We start from the raw sequence: 21,608 nt of genomic DNA, 5'->3' as shown, positions 1-21,608 counted from the left end.
TTCCTCTGCCTTTTCTAAACCCAGCTTGTACATCTGGCAATTCTCGTTCCATGAATTGCTGGAGTCTACCTTGCAAGATCTTGAACATTACCTTACTGGCATGTGAAATAAGTGCCGCTGTTCGATAGTTTGAACATTCTTTGGTGCTTCCCTTTTTTGGTATGGGGATATAAGTTGATCTTTTCCAATCTGTTGGCCATTCTTGTGTTTTCCAAATTTGCTGGCATATGGCATGCATCACCTTGACAGCATCATCTTGCAAGATTTTAAACAGTTCAGCTGGGATACCGTCTTCTCCTGCTGCCTTGTTATTAGCAATGCTTCTTAAGGTCCATTCAACCTCACTCTTCAGGTTGTCTGGCTCTAGCTCACTGACCACACCGTCAAATCTATCCCCGATATTATTATCCTTCCTACACAGATCTTCCATATATTCTTGCCACCTTTTCTTGACCTCTTCTGCTTCTGTTAGGTCCTTGCCATCTTTGTTTTTGATCATACCCATTATTGCCTGGAATTTACCTCCGATGTTTCTAATTTTCTGGAAGAGGTCTCTTGTCCTTCCTATTCTATTATCTTCCGCTTCCACGCATTGCTTGTTTAAAAAGAATTCCTTATCTCTTCTGGCTAACCTCTGGAATTTTGCATTTAATTGGGCATATCTCCCCCTATCACTGTTGCCTTTTGCTTTCCTTCTTTCTTGGGCTGCTTCAGTGTCTCAGCAGACAGCCATCTTGCCTTCTTGGTTTTCTTTTTCTTTGGGATGTTTTTTGTTGCTGCCTCCTGAACAATGTTGTGAACATCTGTCCATCGTTCTTCCAGGACCCTATCTACTAAATCTAGTCCCTTAAATCTATTCTTCACCTCCACTGCATATTCATTAGGAATATTAGTGAGCTCATATCTAACTGATCTGTGGGTCTTCTATTCTCTTTAGTCTGATTCTAAATTGTGCAATAAGAAGTTCGTGATCTGAACTACTATCAGCTCCAGGTCTTGTTTTTACCAACTGCATAGATGTCCGCCACCTTTAGTCAATCTGATTTCGGTGTCGACCATCTGGTGAAGTCCATGTATAAAGTCGTCTCTTAGGTTGTTGGAAGAGAGTGTTCGTTATGCACAGTGAGTTGTCTTGGCAAAATTCTATCAGCCTATGTCCTGCTTCATTTTGTTCTCCCAGACCATGCTTGCCTGTAATTCCAGGTGTCGTTTGACTACCCACCTTAGCAATCCAGTCTCCTGTAATGAAAATAACATCTTTTTTTGGTGTACTATCCAGTAGGTGCTGCAGATCCTCATAGAACTGATCTACTTCTGCTTCTTCAGCATCTGTGGTTGGGGCATATATTTGGATCACTGTGATGTTAAATGGCTTACCCTGAATTCGAATTGAGATCATTCTGTCATTTTTTGGATTGTATCCAAGCACTGCTTTAGCCACTTTATTATTAATTGTGAAGGCTACTCCATTTCTTCTGTGGTCCTCTTGTCCGCAGTAGTAGATCTGGTAGTCATTTGATGTGAAGTGGCCCATTCCAGTCCATTTCAGTTCACTGACACCCAAAATGTCTATATTTAATCTTGTCATCTCCCCAATAACCACATCCAGTTTGCCCTGGCTCATAGATCTTACATTCCAGGTTCCTATGGTGTGTTGATCTTTAGAACATCGGATTTGTCGTTCACCACCAGCACCATCGGCTGCTAGCCGTCCTTTCGGCTTTGAGCTAGCTGCTTCATCATATCTGGGGCTAGTTGAACTTATCCTCTGTTCCTCCCCAATAGCATTTTGACCATCTTCCAACCTGGGAGTTCCATCTTCCAAGGGTATACTGACATATCTCTGGTTGTACTGATCCATTTAGTTTTCATGGCAAGAATACTGGAGTGGGTTGCCATTTTCTTCCCCAGGGATCATATTTAGTCTGACCTCTCTGCCATGACCTTCCCATCTTGGGTGTCCCTTCACAGTTTAGCTCATGACGTCATTGAGGTGCTCAAGCTCCAGCACCACGACAAGGTAACGATCTCCTTTGCTGAAGCAGTTAGCATATAATAGTATGCTAAATTGTTAAGCTTTAATAGTAAAGCTTAACAATTTAACCAGCCAAAAATATTACTAATCAAAGTCTCATAATAATGATAGTAATAATAATAAAAAGGAAAGAAATTAAAAACGATAAGTAATAATAGTAACTAATCACTAATAATTTTTATGCTATCTATATTTTAGATAGTGTCATTTCTAAATCTATAGATAAATGTATACATATCTATACACACACAAACAGGAATTTTATTATACAGTATATCATGTCTAATGTAAAAGAAGAGGAAGTAAGAAAAAGAGAGAGAGAAAAAAAGGGGGATATATGTAAACAGTCCTCTGGACTGGCATATTGCCTGGATCTTATAACCCAAATAAATCCGAAAGACAATAATAATTGAAAAGTTCCTAGGGGAATTATTTACTTTGATAAAAACTTTATCTGGCTTAGCGTGGTGTGTGAACCAGGTCACTGAGAGAGAGAGATTGGCTGGCAGACCGGCAGCCAGACAGACACTGTGTGTATGATTTAGGGACGTACATCAGCTTTGATCAAAAGCTCAAAGCCCAAGCAGAATTGAGCCTCTTCAGTCTGATTCTGTTGCTTCCCAAGTCAAGGGGGCTTCCCTCCAGAGCCAATAGAACTAAACCTGGTCCAGAATGAGGCTTTGTTAGCTAGTTGCATTTCGGAGATGCAGGAGACACAAAGACTTTATGTCTCCTGCAAATATAGCATCTTTAAGTTTTGTTTCTCTAAATGCTGTGAGCAGGGGGAGGGAGGGAGTTGAGTGATTGTCTAAGTGTTGTGTGGACATTAATGGGGAGCCGCCATGAGAAAACATTATGAGTGCAGGTGGACTTCACAGCTGGATGTGCCCTAACAGCACATCCAGCAATTTCCAAAGGCCATAGATGGTTGAGCTTTAGGAGGCTGTTTACTATATTTTTATGCTGACCTGTAATTTTTTTAAGTGAGGTGCAAACCAAGCCCCACTGCACCCAATTGGCCTGTGTTTGCTCACCTTACAAATCATGAAATTGACCCTGGGACTTCATGCAGAAGAATGATCGGGGATCTGTTTTAGTGGAGTCTGACAGTGGGCTTAGGCTCAGTGAGTGGTCATGGAACTTCTCTGTAAAAGTGTCAGTCAGACCAGGCACCTTTATTTACAAAGGTGTCATCAGCTACTACTCCCTGGAAAAGACCCTGATGCTGGGAAAGACTGAAGGCAAAAGGAGAAGGGGACAGCAGAGGATGAGATGGCTAGATAGCATCACCGATGCAATGAATATGGACTTGAGCACGTTCCGGGAGAGAGCGGAGGACAGGACGGCCTGGCGTGCTATGGTCCATGGGGTCGCGAAGAGTCGGACATGACTTAACGACCGAACAACCACAACATCAGCTACTATCTTCACAATCCACTGGCACTGAGTCAATCACAGACCTCCAAGGTTAAAAAATAATAATCTCCAGCTCTCTGTGGTACCCATTAGAACTACTTCCAGTAAATTACAAAGTGCAGCAGCTCAGCTGAAAGCAATTATTATCCTGTATGTAATCTGAGTGGACTATAATTGCACTTGTCATTTAAGACCCGCTATATAAATTGCTCTTTTATGATACTCTTTAAGTTAATAACTATCCAATAACTTTTTTTGCTTTGCAGACACATTCAAAGACGTAAGCTAATTTAGTCAATGGTCTAGTATCTTTCTGACTGGAAAGTTTCTATTTGTTCCTTGTAGGTCATGACAATATAAATGAAGCTTCCTTCAAAATGGTCATAAAATAATCACAATGAGCTTTTCCATATTAGGACATTAGCATAAAAGCTGGCACCAAGGTTTCCACTTCTGGTCTCAGTGGTAGTGGGCAAAAAGATTTCACTGGGAAGGGCAAAACTGAGGGTTGCCATCAGGGAGGGAAAAACAAACAAACCTTGGCCCAGTGTGCTCTGCAGGGGATCGGCCACTAATGCCTGCAGGAGCTGCTGTTAAAGCATAGGAACATAGCTGCCTTATACTGAGTGAGACCATTGGTCCCTCTAGCCCAGTATTGTTGATGCTGATTGGCAGCACTCTCCAGAGTTTGGGGCAGGAATTTTTCCAGCCCTACCTAGAGTTGCGGAGGATTGAACCGGGGACTTTCTGCATGTAGAGCAGGGGCTCCACCACTGAGCTAAAGCCCCTCCCTTAAAAGCAGAGGAGAAAGGTCCAGTAAGATAATCGGGCAACCCTATGACATGTATTGTTAGTACAAATATTGCTATGTTTATGTGTGTGATACTTGAAGGGATCCCCGAGGCTTCTAATGTCCTTCCTCAGACATTGATAAACAGTTCTATGGGGCTGGTTTAACCTAGTCTTTCTTCTGCACTTGATGCATTGTTTCTGCCTAAGAGATATCTCAGTCGGTTGGGCACGTGAAAAGGGAGTTGAAACTGTATCTGTCCTCTATGAACAAACTGCTTTAGCAGAACTGTTATGAACAATGTGAGACAGTGGGCAGGGTGAACCACGCTGCTTAAGGTGATTTGATATTAAATGTTGGCAGGAAATTGGTGGTCTCTTTGTCTGGAACCTGAGGGGGAAGTTGGTACGGCAAGCTGCTGAGAATACTGGCTCCCTAAGGCTTATGCCTAGGAGTGATTTTGTACCTCTAACAGGAGCATGGTTGCACTTTTATTTCTCCTTTTCATCTATTTGCCCCTCAGTAAACCCCTTTCTCTGATTCTTTAAATCAGGTTTAAGAAAGCTGTCAGGATAAGGAATGGAGGTGAGTTCTTCACTTTTGGGGGTGTCCCATTCTTAACTGAGGGTAATGTCCCTTTTCTAGTTCTCTATATGCATACTGGAACTTGGGGGTAAGACACTTCCGATAGTGCTGTGGGGTTGAGAAACGCTTGTTTGTATTCGAAACATCTGAAGGTCAAACTAAATGAGCACCAGCATTTTGTTGTTGTTCTTCAAAGCAGCCATTGGGTGGAGGGAACTAGGTAAAAAATGTTGCTGTTTTCCTGATCTAAATTGCCCCCAGTGCTCTTATTTGCCCCGTGAGGGAACATTTCAGATACTGGTATTATGCCTGGATGTTTGCTCTTAAAATTATATGGATAAATCAATCAATCAGGGCTTGAAATAATAATTGGTAAATCACAGTGGAGTTATATGTAAACTACTTATGATACATTGCAGATGCAAAAGATATTTGTTTATCCAGGTATCTGCCCCATTCACTTCTAAATCAGGGATTGTATCATGTGATGTCTATGTTTTATAATAAAAAGTGCACATCATGACTGAGTGGTGCTGAGCCCTCCCCTCTCTCTCCTCTGGCCTATTAGCTTTGCCTGCTGGCTGTTGTGTTTATTTATTTTAAATATTGATTTAGTACATTTGCATCATGCCTTTCTTCCACTGTGGGTGCCTTGATAATCTTGCATTTAGGCACTGACCATACTTAGACCTGCTTAGCTTCAGCAAGATGAGTGAATCATGTGCCCTCAAATGCCCTGGGACTCCCTTTTTAGGTTTTGGCTGGGTGGCCAGGTGTCCTCTGTTTTGGACAGCTGCTAGAGGACAGTCCTCTATTTGGTGTCCTCTGTTTGATGAATAGAGTTCCAGGTTTGGTTTAAAGCCAAAGAACCATAAGAAGGGTGAGGAAGGGCCATGAAGATGCCCATCAACACCTGGACCACAGACTGAGCAGCCACACAGATCACTAGTCAGACATCTCCACTATGGTGAGATATATTGTACTTCTATTTCTGCTTGTGGGTTCCTGGTTGACAGCTGGTTGGCCACTGTGTGAACAGAATGCTGGACTAGATGGACCTGTGGGCTGATCCAGCATGGCTCTTCTTATGTTCTTCTTATAGTTTTCTTATAATGTTCTTATTATAGTTTTCTTATAACTCTTCTTATGTTCTTATTATAATTATTAAATTATAGCTGTTATTTCTGAATGCAGATTCAATTGCTATGCAGTTATGCAATTGTTTTGTCCTTTGTTTCGGTGATGCATTTCCTCTTTTTTGGAAATGTGGAACTGATCACCCTAGGTGCAACCCCCTCTTTTTCTGGTTGCTGTAACTAAGACTGACAGCTGTATCTGAATAACTTACCTTGACCCTGATGTCGGATGTTACCATATCTGTGTTAGAGCATTGGCCTGTGTGGGAGCTACTTTGGAGCAGCACAGTGCAGGTGTGCACACATGTAGTTCACATGGGTGAGTCAATAAACTGAAGTCGACCAAGTCAGTAGCTCCTGGAATGAAGGCACCCAGACCAGAATTCTCCTTTACATTTTTGTATTCGCAAGTCAGCCAGCTGTTATGTTAATTTGTCTGTGACTCAGGATTCAGATGAGAACCAGATGAGGTTGCAGACTATATAAGCTGATCTGAGAAATAAATGCAAGGCTGTATTGATAGTGTAGCAGGGAGAGATGTTTTCCTGTTCCCCTCCCATGATGGGCCACGTGGTCAGGTTTGCTCAGTAACGTGAACAGGGGCAGCAGTAATATACACATTTACCTCCACACCTCACTCTCCTTTTATTTTCAGAGATAAGCACACCCTTTGGCAATGAGGCCATAAGGTAAACCCAGGGGTGAAAGGCCAAACTGCCCTGTTGCTGCTTTATGCCTTCACATGTGGACAAAGCTTTCTTAGCAACAGGAGCAAGGTTTTGTGTTGTAGCCATTCTCTAATCCCAGTTTATGCAAAACAAACTTTCTTTCTTTGTCTTTGAATGATCATGTTCAACACGTGATACCAGCACTCCGAGTTTTTAGTAGAGTTGGAGTGGGGCGGTTTATATTGAAAAGCTGGCCCAAGAAATTAAATCATAGATGAAAAGCATTTAGAATAATTCCACACAAGTATGGCAGCCTCACTCATGGGGGTATCGGTGTTATCGAGTATGTACTTTCTCCAAGACAAAAAAAGCGGAAATTTAGGGCACACAATCTAACATGCTCCCATCACTGGGAAAGACTGAAAAAGAGGGGACAGATTGCTTAGGTATTCTCACAGCAGATTTGGGCTCTTGCTCTAGATCAGTCTCAGTATTGTTAAGAACTTGCCTCTTTGGTAGGTTGTTATATATGAGTCCATGACAACATTATGTGATGAATACTCATTACTGACTAATGGCCCAGCCTCTCATTAAGCTGTGGAACTGTGTGTTGTATATTTTTGGACACTGCCTTTTTGTACAAGTTAAAGCACACTATTTGTATATTTTTGGACACTATTTCATGAACCTCCTTGGGTTCATGAAATTGTCACCATCACATTAATCACGAATGTTTTGTAATTCTAGATCCATATCAACTTAATGCTTCTGAGTCAATGCAGAATCTCTCTCCAGGAAGTAAGCAGAGGCTTTCATCACATATCCGGGATGAGGGAAATTGATGTTCAAGCAGACTTGAGCACTAGCACTTCTTATTTTAGAAAGTATGCACTGAGCAAACTTTAAATTCAGTCATCCTATCCAATGCATTTTGGTCCACGATTAGCAAATGTATCTACAATACTTATGTGTGCACACACAGACACACAGAGAATACTAACTACAGTTTGCATTCCATACATATAATGAAGTTCTTGCCTTCCACTTGAAATGTTCTCCCCCCATTTCAAGCCAATGTAAGTGTAGGAACAAGGCCAACCCAAGAAGGTTTGCTGCCTGAGGCAAAGGAAAAGCTGGCACCCCTCCCCCTTCCATGTATGGAAGCTGAGCGGATTAGCAGTTGAATTTTACGTAAATGCTATCACAGGGCAGTGCTGTCTACACCTCCAAACAGCAGCCTAGTTTAGCGGGTGCAGGGCAGGTTGTGTGGCGCACACAACTCTGTCCTCCTTCAACAGAGGATGCCCCATTCTTGGATAACACAGAAGGAAGCTGAGGAACTATTTTGAGAAGGATGGGAAATATTATGCCAGCCATTTTAGGTGCAATTTGTCTGTGTGCGTGTGTGTGTTTTAAACGCTAGCTTTTGAGAACCAGCTCAGAATGCTGATTTTCATCTCACTGAGCCAGTGTACATGATAACAGTGATTCCCATGGTGTTCCTTGATGGAATAAAAGAATAGATAACACTGAAGGCAGCACTTCCCCCTTTCCATCCTTTTGCTCTGTTAACATAGGAAATAAGAACCATCTACCCTGGCAGAATTTCATCAGAACCTGTCTCTTCTAATGTAGCCTTAATGAGCTATGGAGGTGCTGAAATTTCCATGGTGGCAGCAGTAACTATCAAACCAGTTCTATATTTGCCTTGCTTCCGACTTATCCTCATTAACTAAGGAATGGGGCTAAAAGGCAAAGAGCTCCTTGTCTCGGCAATTAACATTGTTATGTCTGTTTCTGTTTTGGACCAATTTTGATGAAGGTATTTAGAGATGAACAAATAGGGAGAATAAGGACCATAGGCATGGCAGAGGAAGGACACATGTGGCACTGTTAATCATCTGTCCAGAGTCTTTCATTTCAGTGTCCATGCCGATAGCCCAGCAACTGCATCCAGTTCTCTGGGAAAGGCAGATCTGCATAGAGATGCAACAAGAAGAAATTATACTGCATCGGGAGCCACACACTCCTGCGATTATATTTTACTGGAAGCCACATAGCATTTGAGCTACACAGCACAAATGCAAAATACCACTTCAGTTAATGCTTTAGCCCTCTGTTGATAGAAAAATTGGCTGTACCAATCCTGTGTCCGCCCATACAAAGTGCTGACCTTAACTTTTATGCCCCAAAACAGCCTTAGATCAGGATATCTCAAGGACCATCTCTTTCCGAATGAACCTGCCTATGAGCTCTGTGCAACATCAGATGTCCTGTAGATGGTTCCGCAGCACCACATATTCATTGATGTTGTGAGGTGCCTTGAAGGTCTCAATAAATACTTCAGTAAGTTCCTCTCAGGGCTGGCATCAGGGATTGGCATCATCAGGCATCCCCATGCCTCATCAGGGGGTCCACTGCCAACCCATGGAGCCTTGGCCCTGCTGCTCCTCTTCCTTCCTGTTGTTGCTTCTTCGCCTGCCTTCTCCCATTGAGTGAGCAGTGGCAGAAGCAAGGAGAAAGAGGAACAGCCAATGCTTGCCTCTGGGTGGGCATGTGGACTGGGTCCAGAGGAGGGGGGGCAAGTGAATGGTCAGAACCAACTGTAACTGTGGTCAGGAGAAGGTAGGTCAACTCAGAGATGAAGGCCTTCTGAGTGCATTGTGCCCAAAGACCTTCCAATACCTGGAGTCAGCACTGGTCCCTATCTGATAACTTCACCCTCTTAAGTTCCCCCTCCAAGGCGAGTCATGAGGGATGGGGAAGGGGGAACATAGAGGTGAATTGTGGCCCTTTGCAGTTGAAGTAGTCCAGGTACTGGGTTCCACCTGTAGCCACTAATCTCTTTTCTGGTGATTCCTAGCTATGTAGATCTCTCTGTCTTTTAAAAATGTTTAATTGGGAAGCTTGGATTATTTTTTCCCTTCCCTGAACTATTTTATATAATACTGAATTTCATTTTCCTTCTAAATGGCAAGATAGTAGCCTTGCACAAGCTTTCTGTAACTCTTCACATTCTGCCCTAACTTGGTAGCTTTCTGGCACCTGTAGGAATACAAAAAGTCTCTGCGTAGCAGCCAGAGATGTCTGAAAAACAAATATTATTGAATTCCTGATGGGAAAATTGCAGAATAAATGAATCGTTAAACATTGACTCACCATCTGAAAATACAATTTAGTTGGATTTTCTCACTGGACAACAAAGCTGTTATTCAGTTACTTTCTCTAGGATAAAATTTCAGTTCGTATCATTGGGATTTTTGCTGTCTTTCTACAGCAGCTTGAATATTATTCACTGGGACGCCATTAGTGAGTTGGTAATGTCAACTTAGAAAAATGAGAGCAAAAAAATTAAGCCTATTCTATCTTTTCACCAGTGGCACTTGCTTGACAGTACAACTAAGATACTAAGGATGGATTCAAGTGACCCATGGTTCTAATGGGTGAACTTTCCTTCTTGGGGCTGGTTCTGCTTGGTATGTTTAAATAGCTATTGCGAAGAAAACTAAGACATGATGGAATTTCCCAGGGCTCAGCTGTTATGGGATCCTATACTAATAGTGAATTTATTCCCCAAGTGTGGATCCTTATGTAGCCAAAATGACACATCTATACACAAGAGGGTGCTATCAGCAGGCTTGGGGAAATCTCAAGGTTTGCTGAAGTACAAAAAATCTTTAGAAAAATAATTAAGGGGGTGGGAACCCTCAAAAACAGCCCATTGAGGACTGAGCTTGCTCAGTGGTCACAAAATGATGACCAAATGTGGAGAGGAGAAAAAACAAACTGAAGGGGGGTGGGATGGAATGAAGTTTCCTGAAAGATAGTATGGCTGGCTGGAATGCTGAACAGGAGCACTCCAGAGTGCAAGACTTTGTTGCAGGTCCCACTTGTAATTGCCGTGATTTTGCCATTATGAAACTCCTCTGTTTTTGACCCAGATTAATCTGATATTTGAAACTTGGTTAACTTATATAAGTCTGAATCCCCAACAAATATTGAGCTGTACACACGATCTAGCTCTATTGGGATTAAACCTCATCAGGGCAGAGAAAAGGTAATGGGATTCCAAACTAAGGGCTAAATCACCTGGTGAACCAAGTAAGAATTGCCTCCAGGGCAAAAGGCAAGGCGCTTCACAAAAGTTAGCTCTTTTTTTCTTTTAGGCTACAGGTTGTATTTCTTACATGTCTTCTATGGTGGAATTCAAGGCAGCATCCATTGGGTTCCCAAGCAGGTTCCCATTCAGGCACTGATCCAGAACTGTTTAGCTTCAGCAAGGTTGCTGGATCATGTGCCTTCAGTTGATGTTCTGTGTGCAGGAAATTTACTTAAGGTCCTATGCATGTTTACTTAAGGTCCTATAATCTTATGCATGTTTAGACAGAAAAAAGTCCTACAACTCTAGCCAGGGGTTTTTTTTCTGTCTAACCATGCATAAGATTGCACCCTTAAGTGTATGTGTCTAGGTAGCAGCTTAGTCAAAATTTATTCACTAGTAAATTTTGTAGACACATTTCTATGACTAATTTGTGTAACTGTTTTTATGTGGTGAAAGTGCAGCAGCAGCAAGATTCATAGGTGCCCAAAGGAAATGCTGTGTAGACTGTCATAGAGACAACTGGCTAATGTGTAGAGCTATCAGTTTCTGAAGCTGCTGGTGGACTTTTCCTCTTGGGGTTGTGCTGCTAATTGGAGGACTTTCAACCATGGACGCTACTTTTACTGAACCACTTAGCCACATGTCTTGCGAGAGTTAATTATTATTCAGCTAGCATTGGAGGCACACTATAATTCAAAGTTTAAGCTGACTTTTATAACTCAAATACTGCTAATTCCTCTTTAAGTTCTGCAACAAAAGGGAGCTGTAGAGTTGTGTGGGATTTGTACATTAACTTTTGAGTATTCACATCAGTGTTTGCTATTTGGGCTTTCACTTTTGGGATCTGAAGGAGTGGGAAAGAGAGCAAGAGGAACCTGGCTGATTAACAAGATGAATTTTGATGAACCCACTGCCTTTAGATGTTGCTAATTGCTATGTGTCCAAGATATGCTGCTATGTGCACAAGAAATGATGGTGATTTATTAAGTTTATGTGTCACTTCCCACTGCAAAAAGCATCCTTGAAGCAGTTTGTGTGCACAAATACAGAAATTCATAATGAAAAAAAAAATTGGTAAAACCATAAACAGCACAAAAATACAACTGAAAATAAACTCTATAATAACAGTGCAATACAAAAAGTGTTCATCCACAATGTACCCCTGCCTAGAATGAACACACAAAATCAGCCCATAACAATTGGGTCAAAACGAATGTCCAAATACCTGGGATAATGAGTATGTAAGGTGACAGTGGTGGTGCCAAGCAAGCTTCCTTGGAGGGAGTATTCCATAAACACAGAGCATGTGTTCAAGAGCCATATTGGACTCCTCCTCTGTCTAAACACCTGATGCTCTTTGAGAAATGGGATGAGAGTTGTAGACCTCTGCATTTTTTCAAAATTTACTAGAATGATATCACATGTCCTGCCTTCTACTCCCAAGCAGAACAAAACCAAGGCCCAAACTCCTGTTGCTCTCCCAAATTCCTCCATTTCTGCCCACTTCTGTCTCCATGATCGCAAAGGTAAGCCAGCATGTAAACTGCATTTTGCATAAACCCACTAAAGATGGAATCGTAGAATCATAGTATAGTAGGGTTGGAAGGGGCCTACAAGACCATCGAGTCCAACCCCCCTGGATTTATGTAAAATGCCAGAAATGCTCCCATGAAGAACCCTAATGGCAGGCCTTGTCTGTAGAGGCAACCATCTTCTGGAAAACACTTCTCCATGCAGTTTAGGAGACAGAAAATGTGGCATCTTTCAAATGCCTCCTAAAAATGCACCTTTTCACCCAGGCTTTCCCTGGGCTATAACTGCTGTTGCGTTTTACATGCTACTTTTAAACTTTTAAAGTCTTATATTATGTTTTATCATGTTGTATTTTATGGTTTTAATTGTTGTGAACTGTCCAGAGAGCCTTGGCTGTTGGGCAATATATAAATGTAATAAATACATACATACATACATACATACATAGGATGATTCCCTTTTAGCTAATCCACAGGAAACCAAGGGAAATTGGTTCCATACACACCCCTTGTTCCACGAAGCCTGTAACAAGGTTTGTCTTTCTCCGTAAGTGCATATCGTAAGTCTGAATTATCCACATGTTCAAGCTAAGAGGATGGTGGCAGCTATCTGGATTAAGGAACACTCAGGGGTACTTTTCCAGCAGTGGAGATGGGGAGTTCAGTGGGGAAGCCCCTTTTAGAATACATTTTTGATATACCCTTATTGACTGAACCCATACTGGGGGGAGCAGGATTGCGCCTACTAACTCACCCCCAATTCTACTAGCATGTACCAGCTCTACTCCCCAATCTTCCTGTGTTGAGCTGGAAAGGATTCTTTACATGTTTGTTTAAATGTGCTTAGAATCCTTACTGTGACCAGGAACCTTGCACTGTCAAGCTTCCTGATCATGGGGAGCATTCTAACAACATTCAGCCAAACATGCTTAGGCTCCCCCTTCAGACCCCTCTGCTCAACACGCGAAGGTCAGGGGGGAGCTGGTGAATGCTTGGATGTTGGGGTCATGGCCCCACTCCTTCCTCCATAGGTTCAGGTAGTTACAGCTTCATAGGGTTCATCTGTCTAAACAACACTTTTCCAAGCTTGCCAGAGAGCAGGCTGATGAATTACATTTTAGGACACAGCAGCATTGTCTCAGGAAGACGTCTCACACCCATTGTCACTCCAACCTAGTAAGCTTTCTGTGATCCTCACAAGCAACAAATGGGTCCTGGGAGCTATTTATTCATGAACAGTTCTGGCAGGGAGGGAAGAACATTTAAGTGGCCCAAACATGTGGTCAGAGGGCAATTGCTTGGATCTTTCTCTTGGAATTGGAGCCACTGGGGTGCAATTCCATGGGAAAGATGAACTGATCATCCCTACCCATGCTTTGTGTCATTTAAGCCTGAGCCAAAATGCCTGCCCCATTTCCTCGTGCATCCAGAGGGTGGTGGAATTGGGTGGTGGTGATTTTCCAAGGAGATTTGTGGGTTCATCACACAAGGCCATTTACCAGGGCTTCTGTTTCTGCATTCTAAGCGAGATAAAGATCAGCTCTTTACACAGACGGTTCTCCACAGCCTCGGGGAATCAGTACAGTAGTGGGTCTCCTGAGGGATTCAAGTATCTCTCTCAGTCTTGCACTGCAAAGCAGCACATGGGCTGGTGGTAGTTGCGGCTTCATTGCTGTCAGCCATTTACCTGGGAGGGGGTGCTGCTGTCATCTTCCTCCCCTGGCCAGCTCCACGCTCGCTTTGAGCCTCTCCTAGCCCGGCCAAGAAAACTCTCCTCCCAAGCCCAGGTCAACAGGCAGGCATGCTGGACGAGTGGGGGGTGGGGGGAGAGCAATTGTGATTTTCCTGCTCTGCTCAATGGCTTTTTCTTCTGGGCTCTGGTTGTAGCAGAACTGCACATTTACACACAGCCATTGAAGCGGATTTACATTCAAATAGTGGATTATCTCAGGTTTGTTTTTTTTTTTAGTTGGATAAAGATCAAATACAGCTGGATGTGGCCTGGATGTGCAGCTGGATGTGCAGCTGGATGTGGCCTGGATGTGCGTTTTGCAAATGACCAGCAAGCTTCTGCGAGTGCGCTATAAATGCCTCATGTAAAGACAGCCAAAATGGGTGTGGTGCTGAAAAGGGGCCTTTATCAGCAGTGGCAGTGCTGTTCTCAGCAGCTCCTGGCCCTAATTTCTCTCCCAGAATCCCCCTTTAGAACAACGCTGTCATCTCAAGGCATTCACTGAGCAAACAAACTAAACTTTCTTTTTTGTTTTAGTGGAATTTGAAATGCCACAACCATAATTAGAAACGACTTTTTATCTTATGTTGAGTTGGATGAACTAACTAGTTACAAATCCGAACATTTTAAAAATGTAGAATGCAGAGATGAAAAGGAGATGGATTGCGACAGATGTCTGGAACAATCCAGAATTCCTGAGAACAAAGAGAACAGGGGAGTAGAAGATTTGGCAGGCTGACCCCTTCTCAGGGTAAATGATACACAGGGACCAAATTCTTTCCAGTGCTTACAGACCATGACATAAACTTTTGGAGCCAGAATATATGTTCTTTCTTTCCCTTGCCATCTGCTTTCTTGCTTCAGTCTTCAGAATTCAAAAGTTGCTGCTGTTGGTGGTGTTGATTTTGGGAAATAAGCAGTAGAAAACAATCCACCAGAGATTTTGAGTCAGGAAAAAGTATGGAATGAGTTTCATGGTGTGTGTGTGTGTGTGTGTGTCAAGTGAGCTGTTACCTGCACTTGCTACAAGTGGACTTAAAACTGCTTGGATAAGCTCTCTTCTCTATATATGCCTGTTGTATCACTTCTGGGATATTTTTCCCCCCCAACAGGGGCAACTGGCATGACAGAATATGTGACAGCACTTTTCATGAGATGAAGAAATATCCATGCAAGATATCATAGAACTAGCAAGGGCCTTTTCTGTCAAACCTAGTTTGGATTCTTTACCAGTGGAAATAACATTACAGTGGCCCACTTCACATGGAATGAAAACCCCACATTTTTTAAACACTGGGTTCTCACAAATGTTGCAGCATGGTAGTGCATGTTGGCTGATCGCTCCCACTGCAAGCAGAAATAAACAACCCAGGGATGATTTACCTCTGGGTTGCTTAGTGTGAGATGCAGACCAGGAACTCTGGCTTGTCAGAAGAGAGAAAAGCCAGAGTTGGGACCGAGGGTTAAACTGGTGACCCTTTATGTTAAAGAACAGAAAGCATAGAGTAGGAATAAATGGTGAATTCTCACAGTGGAGGGATATAAGCGGTGGGATCCCTGGTGCTTTTTAACTGGTTCGATTTAACTTAACTTAATTTTCTGGAATTAAGAGTGAGCAGTAAGATGACGAAGTTTGCTGATGACACTACATCACCCAGGGTGGTTAAAACTAAAAGGAATTGTGAAAAGCTCCAAAAAGATATCTCTAAACTTGGAGAATGGGTGTTAAAATTGTAAATGCAATTCAGTATAAGCCAGTGTAAAGAAGGGCATCTCTACACCAGCCTAAAATCCTGCATTTAAAATGGGGCTTTCTGCTTCCATTTTAAATGCAGGATCTCAACGACTCCCTTTTTCACCCACTTCCTTCCCCCCTCCCTTCCCCCCTTCTCCCATGAGTATCTGAGTCTTCCATATCTTTCATTGATCTCACTCCTCTTCTTGCTGCTTTTCCTCTTTTCACGGAGGGAACTTGAGCAGAACACAGTGGGGCAATTTGATAGCTCATTATCTGCGATCTATTTAAAAAGGAAACACAGGAATTTAATGCAGAAGACACCTTGAATGATCACGGCATCATGTAAAGATCCTGCAAACTTCCATGGAGGAGCAATCTGAATCGCAGGATAAAAGCTCAGTGTGAAAAAAGGCGAAGTGATGTAGTTTGGGGCAAAAATCCCAACTTCACGTGTATGCTGATGGGATCTGAGCTGGTGCTGATTGACGGAGAAAGAGATCTTGGGGTTGCAGTGGATAGGTCAATGAAAATGTTGACCCAGTGTGCCATTGCTGTGAAAAAGGCAATTTTCCTGTTGGGCGTAATTGGGAAAGCAATGAAAAAATAAAACTGCCAATATCATACTGCCCTTATTCTTATCTATTGAGTGACCACACTTGGACACTTGTGGGCAATTCTGTCATCACACCTACAAACAATATTGTAGAGTTGGAAAATGTGCAGAAAAGGGAAATCAAAATTATCAAGGGGTTGGAGCAAGTCCCCGATGACGAAAGGTCACAACTTCTGGGATTGTTTAGCTTTGAAAAATGGTGAGTAAGGGGAGACATGATAGAAGTGTACAAAACTATGTGCCTGGTATGGAGGAAGCAGTGAAGTTTTTCCTTCCTCTGTCATGATATTAGAACCTGGAAGGTTCAGAAGGTGAGACATTCAGGACAGATAAAAGGAAGCACTCTTTCACACACTGCATAATTAAACTATGGAATTCTCTACCACAAGATGTAGTGATGGCCAACGAATTGGATGGCTTTAAAAGGGGATTAGATTAGACAAATTCAGTAGCTACCCACAGTGTGATTTTATTTTTCCTATTTTTCTTCAAGTTGTCTTTCTAATGTCTCCTCATATCCACTTATATTTCCCTTATATCTTATATTATCACTTTTATTAATTTCTCTTATTTCTTAAATCCACCTTTACTTGATTTTTGTCAATAAAGATTGCTTCTGTCTATAACTTCTCTCCCTGCTCATAGTAGATAATCTTGTAGACTTCTGGTGCCTGATGTACTCTTTCTTCTGCCATGTAACAAATGTGGTGTGAAAAGAAATAGAATACAGAGTTTGACCCTGAATACAAGCCTGAATTGTAAACATCCTGAGATGTAATCTGTATCTGAGTGTAAATTAGAGCACTATGAAATGCAAAAAGGTCAACATTCTAAACCAGTCCATGTCATGTGAATAGCCCAGATCAGGAAGGGGAGGTGTGAGCGGAGAATGAATGGTTTTATTGCAGGAGGGCCAGATGAGTGTGTTCTGGTATGTGCTGAAGATTGCCAAAGTATCAGTTACAGAAGATGGACATGGGCCAATAAAAGAGGGGTATCTGCAGATGTTCTAACAAGGATGGCACTTTATGATCATAGAGATGTTGGGGAGTTGGAAGGAGGTGCCTGGCTGTCTACAACAAACGTCAATCATGGGAATTGAGAACATGATGTATTATCATCAAAGAACATACTGAACCCCTCTTTGACCTCATGAGCCCCAATGTGGGGAAAAGAGTATAAAACCCCTAAGTCTGCTATTGTTCAGGAGGGCCATGGTTGCATCTGGATCGTTTGTATGTGCACATCCCGGCAGTACGCTCGATCTACAGGACATGCATTAAGTGCTCTGGCCAAGTACTTGATAGCGTTGTGGTGAGTATGTGTTGGGTAAAATTCAGGGAAAGGGTTTTACTGTCCAGGGCTTAGATATGGGCGCAGCTATCTTTGTTCTATCATACTCACTGTTTGGTTTGGATATAAGACAGCGGGCTTAGGCTTGGGCCTGGCTGACACTGTATCACCGTTGCCTCAGTGGGCCATTTGCAGCGGTTGGACCAACCTGGAGCTGAGCAACAAACAGGGGCTAACTGTATATTTAGTCATTTAATGTACCACATTTGGGTAACTAAGTTTCTACCGTAAGAGGCGTGCAACCTCTTAAGCCTCAGAGAAGCGTGCAACTTCTTGAGGATTGTTGGTTTTGGGCTCTAATCTAAGAGGCATGCAACCTCTTGAGATTCAGAGGGCTTGAAACTCTTTGAGATTCCTTTGTAACTAAGTTCATACCTGAGAGGCGTGTAACCTCCTCAGCCTTGAGCTTCAGAGAGACTTAAATTCTCTTGAAATTTGTTTGTAATCAAGTTTGTGCCTGAGAAGTGTGTAACCTCTTCAGCCTCAGAGAGTGTGCAACTCTCTGGGGAGGCTCTACTTCTGCTTATTTCTTTTTATTTCAAGAAATCTCTTTTTCTTCCATCTACATTGGTTGTGTGCGTGTTCTTCTCCACCTCATAAGATCCCAAACCTCTCAGCCTGATCAACTGAGTGGTCCTGGGTAAATTGAAATCCATATTTCACATAATAATAGAGATATGCTACCTCTAGTGTCACAGGCAATATGCTTATGTAGACCTGTTGCTGGGGAACATGACCAGGAAGGTCCTATTGCCCTCATGTCCTGCTTGTAGGTTTCCCACAGGCAGCTAGTTGGCCACTGTGTGAACAGAATGCTGGACTCGATATGCCTTTGGCATGCCTGTTCTTATGTTCTATATCCCATTTTAATTTTTTTAGCGGAATGTAGAGATTCATCAGCACTAACAAGAATTGTGTTGTTGTTTTTAAAAACACCCAGTCACCAAAAAGGGGTTCTAGCCCAATATCTTCACAAGAAGACCTTACTTTCATATTTGCCAAATGGGCAAACTCACTTGCAGATCTGCTGTTCTCTGTTAACTGAAAAGCAGGCCAATCCAAGCTAAAGTACTTTAAAAGCAAGTGGAGAATTTTTGTCAGCTTCAAAATTTGTAATCCAGGGAGTCCGAAAAATATTAGCTTTTTTTAAGGAATGTAGAAAGTGTTTCCTAAGCATAGCAAGTATTCCAGCCAGCAATATTCCAAGAAATAATTTCCAGACTGCTATTAACCCATCATTTTCTGAGGGGGAGCTAAATGTCGTAAAGATGACATGTGGTGGTCCAAGAGGACGGTGTCTAATTTCCCCCTTTGAAAAGTCTGAGGACTAATTCAATCAGTTCTATTCTTCTAATTTCCCCCTGTTTAAACTTAAAAGTAATTGCATATCCTCTTTAAGAGTACAATCCTATACACGTTTATTCAGAAGCAAGTCCCACTGAGTTCAATGGGGCTTATTCCCAGTTTAGGACTGCAGCCTAAATGACTTTTTGCCAGACCCAAAACCTTTTGGGGAACTATCCTCATCAAGGATACCTGATCTGGTGACGATATGCCTCCTGACTTCTTTTCTTTAATTCAAAGCTTAACATCTGGGGACACAGGAAACAGAAATAATACCTTTGTTCTCATAGTTGTGTCCATTTATATCTTCTTATCTACCTAAAAGATTTAGCTCTAGATGGGCTATTTCATAGTAAAAATCTCCTTCCTAGTTATAAGAAGATTATGCTTTTTCTCGAGGTTAAGCTCTTTCCATAAAATATTTGCAATTTCAAACTGTAAAAGCAGACAACTAATTTCCCTTTGTTGAAATCAAAATCCTAGTAATAAATTCATGCAACAGAATTTACTGGGATTACATGGAATGCCATATGACTGATCATTTAAATCAAGTCAGTTGTTCTGAGAATTATTTACTGAATGAGGAATGTATTAAAAAGCAAATACAGAAGGAGTAAGACTGGTCCAACAATCTTATCTGGATCAAGGGCCAAATTCCTCTATTGCATTGGTTTTTTTTACCCTGCAGGACCCTTAAGAGCGAGGTGCCATGGTTGATCCTGAAAGATAATTTCCTTGCTATCATAGTTATCTTTTAGGGCGCTGCTGAACCATAGAACTAGCATTGTTTTTATGAGTCTTGAGAGAAACCACCCTTATGTGAAACAATTGGGGGTATTTAATTAGACCAATCCTCCTTTGTAAAGACAAGATAGTCAAAGTGATTCTGTGCTGCTTAGGTTTATATAGAGGGTCAGATTTATATATTGTGAGTTATCTAGTGAGTCTGAGCTTTTTGTCCTTTAGCTGTTAAAGTCCCATTTACAGGAAGGAACATTATTCTCTTTAGGGCTGTCGCGGACTCAGCTGGGGTAAAAGAGAACACGTTTACTTTGCTGAATTTGGCAAAAATGCAAACTTGTCCCTGAATGACTCTGAACTGAAGGTGGCAGTGAACAGTTAATTGAATCTACAGACATTGAAGGCCAGGTAGTTGGCCAAGAATGCATTACAAATAGCTTCATTCAAATGAGATAGCCGATTGGATCAACTCTTTTAATGAGCAATCAATTTATTTAACTTTCCTGAATTATTTAAACAATCTGGCTATCAGGGTACTGATCAGATAGGTAGTATGTCTAAGGTTTCTAAGTGCAGAGAACTGCTTTCTTTGACCATTTGTTTCTCCACAGAGGGAAATGGTATAGAGTATCCAATACCACCTCCTTTCTCTACTAAAATGCTATCTTTAGCCAGAGACAGCTCATTCCAAGCTTGTTCTAGTTCTACTGTATATACTTACCCCATTATAAAATAAAATATAAAATGGGTCACAAGATCAATTTCCTCTAAATGCCAAGTCCTGTTCCAGAAAAGTGCATACTTGTTCCATTCAAATTTTCATCAATGCGAAATCAATACCACAATTAGGTATTGAACTATTCCAAAAAAACATGCATAAGGAGCCTATTAAAAGTGGCTGGACTTGGAAGTTATCTTAAAAGTAGAGGCTCGTGAGTTTCTCCATGATTCTAGGGCAGTTCTAGGTCAGGACAAAATGAAAGTTATTGCATAACAGATGAAATTGAAGATGATTCTCTATTTGAAAGAATCGTCACACTGATTTTAATGTATTTTCCCATCTGAAGCTAAATATGAATCTAAGTTCCTTATAATGTCTTGACAACATCCGTCTCCCCCAACTTTCAGAGAATTACCCTTCTTTTGTACTCTGGACATATGGGGACTTACCTTCACACCAACAGTTGCCAGCAGGACTGGAAGGACATGGGGAGTTCTGCTCGGCTGTGGAGTCCTTTTTGTCCTATGCCACCTGGCCAACCGATTCCACCTGTTTTTTCCCCAAGTTAATTGTCATCCATCCATAAGAGAGGCACCCTACAGCCTGGCAGCCTCCGTTCCCCTTCCTTCTGCCCTCCGACTGCAGAGCTGAAGGGCGGGCACACTCCAGCCTTTGCTATTGGCCAGGGGACTGAGGGCCACTGGGAGGCTCCTCCTCCTGTTTCCAAAGAAGTACGTCATGGCAAGGGGGAGACAAACATGCCCTGCCCCATCGGCCATTGAAAGTGTTTGCTATCCTCTTCCCTACCCATTCCTTTTTCCTTCTGTATTGTGTCTGTTAGTCTGTTACCCTGCTGGTAGGAACTTTATGTTTTACTATCCGTACAGCGGTTAGAAAATTTTAGGTGCGTCTCAAGTTAATAATAATAATAATAATAATAATAATAAAAATTTATCATTTTTGCTGACAAGCACAGCATTTAACTATTCTGTCTCTGTTCCCCGAGAAGCATTTTCAAATGTTTTCCTGGGGAGTGCATACTGTGAGAAGGAACATCACAAATTTGTGATGCTGATGAGGGAACAAATAGATGCAAAGAGCA

At 42.0% G+C, this 21,608-nt stretch overlaps 1 long non-coding RNA gene across 1 annotated transcript; it reads right to left on the bottom strand.

Annotated features, from left to right (window-relative positions):
* Positions 1–14,512: 14,512 nt before the first annotated feature.
* Positions 14,513–21,149, bottom strand: LOC146354135 (uncharacterized). Its single transcript, XR_014787413.1, has 3 exons — positions 20,956–21,149; positions 17,752–17,854; positions 14,513–16,014 (listed from the first exon to the last, which is right to left on the bottom strand). It is a non-coding gene; the product is annotated as an uncharacterized LOC146354135 (long non-coding RNA).
* Between the last annotated feature and the right edge of the window lie 459 nt (positions 21,150–21,608).

This window comes from Heloderma suspectum, chromosome 2 (assembly GCF_057233095.1).
Source record: "Heloderma suspectum isolate Gila_16-S chromosome 2, 16-S_ref, whole genome shotgun sequence".
In the NCBI taxonomy this organism is placed as follows: domain Eukaryota; kingdom Metazoa; phylum Chordata; class Lepidosauria; order Squamata; family Helodermatidae; genus Heloderma; species Heloderma suspectum.
The sequence above is the reverse complement of the archived record's forward strand: the minus strand, read 5'-3'. Positions and strand labels throughout refer to the sequence as shown.